Source organism: Myotis yumanensis, unplaced genomic scaffold (assembly GCF_028538775.1).
Source record: "Myotis yumanensis isolate MYYU_CA2020_CCGP unplaced genomic scaffold, mMyoYum1.0.hap1 SCAF_24, whole genome shotgun sequence".
NCBI classification, from domain to species: Eukaryota; Metazoa; Chordata; class Mammalia; order Chiroptera; family Vespertilionidae; genus Myotis; species Myotis yumanensis.
Window position 1 is genome coordinate 10618572 of NW_027223775.1, and position 5310 is coordinate 10623881.

The following is a 5310-nucleotide window of genomic DNA, read 5'->3' on the forward strand; positions in this document are numbered from 1 at the left end:
TAACATTATTCTCGTTGCTACTTCATCACTATATCTATATCATTTATATCTATATCACCTATATCTATATCTATACCTATATCTATATCTATATCATCTATATCTATATCTATATCTATATCTATATCTATATCATCTATATCTATATCTATATCATCTATATCTATATCATCTATATCTATATCTATATCTATATCTATATCTATATCATCTATATCTATATCTATATCTATATCTATATCATCTATATCTATATCTATATCATCTATATCTATATCATCTATATCTATATCTATATCTATATCTATATCTATATCTATATCATCTATATCTATATCATCTATATCTATATCTATATCTATATCTATATATCTATCTATATCAGTGGTTCTCAACCTCCCTAAGGCCGCGACCCTTGAATGCAGTTCCTCGTGTTGTGGGGACCCCCAACCATACAATTATTTCCGTTGCTACGTCATCGCTGTCATGTTGCTGCTGTTATGAATCGTCATGGAAATATCTGATCTGCAGGATGGATTTTCATGTTGACACATTGAACATCATGAAAGCACAGGGATCAATCACAAAAACAATATGTGATTATAGATGTGTTTTCCGACGGTCTTAGGCGACCCCTGTGAAAGGGTCCTTCGACCGCCAAAGGGGCCGCGACCCACAGGTTGAGAACCGCTGCCCCTGAATAGAGCTCTATTGTGTGTGTGGCTGCTGGAATCCCGGCCAAACCGATGTTGGCTTTGTGGGCATGTTTTCCAGTTATTTTTACTTATAATTGACAGACAGTATTAGATCCATTTCAAGAGCATGACAGAGTAATTCGACATTTATGTACGGGTTCGATTCCCGGTCAAGGGCACATGCCTGGGTTGTGGGCTCGATTCCCAGTAGGGGGCGTGCAGGAGGCAGCCGGTCCATGATTCTCTCTCATCATGGATGTTTCTCTCTCTCTCTCTCTCTCTCTCTCTCCTTTCCTCCCTGAAATCAATAAAAAAACATATTTTTAAAAAAATTAACCTACTCTATTCAAACCTAATTATATTTTCAATCAATTTCTTTTCGGGGACCAATACATTCTTTTTTTTTTTAAATCCTCACCGGAGGATATTTTTCCATTGATTTTTTTAAAGAGAGAGTGGAAGAGAGAGGGGAAGACAGAGATAAATATCGATGTGAAAGAAACACATTGATGGGTTGCCTCCCGCATGAGCCCTGACCAGGGCCTGGGTCAGGGAAACCAAGGCACAGTGCCCTTGACCGGAATCGAACCCGGGACCCTTCAGTCCGCAGGCGGACGCTCTATCCACTGAGCCACACCAGCTAGGACCGGGGACCAGTACGTTCTTTTTGTTTCAATATATATTTTTTATTGATTTGGAGAGAGCAAGGGAGAGGGAGAGAGAGATAGAAACATCCATGGTGAGAGAGAATCATGGATCGGCTGCCCCCCACCACCCCCACCCTTGGTCACCACAGCCAGCTAACCTGGGATTCCATTAGGACTTAAAATAAAAAATTAAATTAAAAAATAATTCCAAGTAACTCCGCAAAAATAACAAGTGAGTCTAGATTTCGTCCACGGTGTCCCCAGAGCTGGGATACGCATTAGCAAGAGGCGGTGATGAATTTAACATCTGTCCGGCCTGAATAAAACTCGCCGTAGCCCGTTCCTGGTGTGTGTGTGTGTGTGAGATCCGGCCGTAGCTTCATCGTCCATTTCTTAAAATGACTCTCGCATCCCATCGGTAACGGTCATTGGCACCTTGTGCATGATGGTCCAACCAACAATTTTCTGCATTTCTCCAGCATTTTAACAATTCCTGTCGGTATTTTAACTCCACTGTGGATGGTTATATGCATTTTTATTCTTTCTCTCCTTACTCCTACTGTTTCCAAATCACCCGTCGACTCTATAATATTTGAAGTGGAAGAATTTTTACCAGGGGAGTGGAATTTCCATATTGATTTTTTTTTAAGACAAAAAGAGTCTTTTAAAAATATATACATATATATTCTTTATTGATTTCAGAGAGGAAGGGACAGGGAGAGAGAGAGAGAAACATCCGTGATGAGAGAGAATCATGGCTCGGCTGCCTCCTGCACGCCCCCTACTGGGGATCGAGCCCACAACCAGGGCATGTGCCCTTGACCGGGAATTGAACCCGGGACCTCCTGGTTCCTAGGTCAATGCTCAACCACTGAGCCACTAGAAGAATTTAGAAGGTGGTAAGAAGAGTACTAATATTTTAGCCCTCATGTTTTCTACTATTACTAGAGGCCCGGTGCACGAAATTTATGCACAGAGAGAGGGTAAGGGGGGTTCCTCAGCCTGGCCTGCACCCTCTCTTAATCCGGGACCCCTTGGGGGATGTCCGACTGCCCGTTTAGGCCCAATTACAGCCTAAACCGGCAGTCGGACATCCCTCTCGAAATCCGGGACCGCTGGCTCCGGTGAGCTTGCCTGCCTGCCTGCCTGATCGCCTCTAACCACTCACCTGCCTACCTGATTGCCCCTAACCACTCACCTGCCTGCCTGATTGCCCCTAACCACTCACCTGCCTGCCTGATCGCCCCTAACCACTCACCTGCCTGCCTGATCGCCCCTAACCACTCACCTGCCTGCCTGATCGCCCCTAACCACTCACCTGCCCGCCTGATCACCCCAACTGCTCACCCCTAACTGCCCCTGCCTCGGCCCCTGCCTCCGTGGCTTTGTCCGGAAGGACATCCGTAAAGCCATTGGGCCGTCTGGCCTAATTAGCCTATGACCCTTTTACTATTATATCTAATACATATATATTCTATATTAGATAGTCTGCGGTTTTATTATTATAAGTGGCGTCTGTGATGCCGTTGCTGCCAATCTCAGCGGGTCTCGTCTGAATCTTACAATTCTTTCGTTTTCAATAAAAACGAAGAAGCAGAAATGCTCTACACGGTTCTTTCTCTCTGAACTGAAACCTAGATAATGACTCCTGGCCCCATTCTCTTGGCATTTCCGACACACACCCCTTTTTCCATTGACGTCAGTGTGGAAGAGGAATTTCTCTCTCTCTCTCTCTCTCTCTCTCTCTCTGTCTCTCGGAAATTTCATTTCTTTGGCGGCTCCTACAGCATAAAAAGTGTCTTGTGAGCTGGCAGACTACAACCATCTCTAACTTTCTCCTCTGACTTATCCCAGACGGCAGCCAGACCGGTCCCAGCGGATGCCTTGCTGTTTCTCGTAAAGATCCATTAATCAACTCCAAGGCATTTTTATTCTGCGACGATACCAGGTGGTGAGGCAAGAATAAATGCTTTATGGCGGCCTGTCTGGCCACCCTTGGAAACACACCGAGGCCCAGACGAATTCGCGGGCGGCTACGAAAATATCGCATAGGAAAGGTGTGGTCATTCGAGTGCGTCCTTCTTTGGAAGAGATTATTTTTGCAGATGGGATGGAGTGAAGGCTCGGAGATGAGGCCGTCCTGGGTCAGGGGGGGCCTCCCTCCAGGGACAGGGTCCTCGTCGGACACAGAAGAGGAGACGCAGACACAGAGGAGCGGCCACGTGGAGACGGAGGGAGGCAGAGGCGGGAGGGAGGGAGGCGGCCACCAGCCTGGGGACGTCTGGAGCCCCAAGCGCTGGGGGAGGCAGGGGGCACCCTTCCTGGAGCCTTCAGAGGGAGCAGGGCCCTGGGACACCCCGTCTCCAGGATCGACAGGAGGGATTGGCCCTGGGACACCCGGTCTCCAGGATCCACAGGAGGGAGCGTGGCCCTGGGACACCCGGTCTCCAGGATCGACAGGAGGGAGCAGGGCCCTGGGACACCCGGTCTCCAGGATCGACAGGAGGGAGCAGGGCCCTGAGACACCCGGTCTCCAGGATCGACAGGAGGGAGCAGGGCCCTGGGACACCCGGTCTCCAGGATCGACAGGAGGGAGCATGGCCCTGGGGACACCCGGTCTCCAGGATCGACAGGAGGGAGGCCCTGGGACACCCGGTCTCCAGGATCGACAGGAGGGAGGCCCTGGGACACCCGGTCTCCAGGATCGACAGGAGGGAGTAAGGCCCTGAGACACCCGGTCTCCAGGATCCACAGGAGGGAGCGTGGCCCTGGGACACCCGGTCTCCAGGATCCACAGGAGGGAGCGTGGCCCTGGGACACCCGGTCTCCAGGATCCACAGGAGGGAGCGTGGCCCTGGGACATCAGGTCTCCAGGATCGACAGGAGGGAGTAAGGCCCTGAGACACCAGGATCTCAGACGCCTGGTCTCCAGATATGAGAATGGATAGATTTCTATTGTGTTAAGCCACGACGTCATCAAATGTTTGAATCTCAAAAGGCCATTTCAGCGAGACGCATGGTTTCCTCAGAGGGGTTATATCCAGGATCAAAAGAGTCGGGGCGGCCCTGGCCAGTGTTGCTCAATGGTTAGAGTGCCAGCCCCGTGCCCTGAAGGGGGTCCCCGGTTCAGTTCCCAGTCAAGGGCACGTACCTTGGTTCCTGGTTGGATCCCCGACCCTGGTCAGGGCGAATGCGGGAGGCAACCAGTCAACCTGTCTCTCTCACATTGATGTCTCTCTCTCTCTCTCTCTCTCTCTCTCTCTCTCTCTTTCTTTTGCTGAAACAATAGTCTCAGGACAGAAAAACATAGACATCTTTGCTCCACATTCAACTCAGCCCCTGGATCATGCTAGCCGCCCAATTCATGCTCATCATGGACACAAGGGATGAGTAAATCTATAGTAATAAAACCATAGGTGGTCCTCGCGCCCTCACGCGATGCCCTCACATTGTCACAAGATGGCCAGCAGGGGAGGGCAGTTGGGGGTGACCAGGCCGGCAGGGGAGGGCAGTTGGGGGCAACCAGGCTGGCAGGGGAGGGCAGTTGGGGGCAACCAGGCTGGCAGGGGAGGGCAGTTGGGGGCAACCAGGCTGGCAGGGGAGGGCTGTTGGGGGCAATCACACTGACAGGGGAGCTCTTAGGGGCGATCAGGCCGGCAGGCAGAAGTGGTTAGGGGCGATCAGGCAGGCGAGTGGTCCTGGATTGTGAGAGGCTGCAGGCCAGGCTGAGGGACACCCCCCCCCCCCCAAGGCACAAATTTCATGCACCAGGACTCTAGTCTATATAATAAAAACCTAAGCAACCATTACGGTGGAACGTCCAGAATGACCGGTCGCTATGATGCACACTGACCACCAGGGGCAGACGCTGCACGCAGGAGCTGCCCCCTGGTGGTCAGTGCGCTCGAACAGGGCGAGTGCCGCTCAGCCAGAAGCTGGGCCCACTGCTGTTGAGCTCAGCGGCAGTG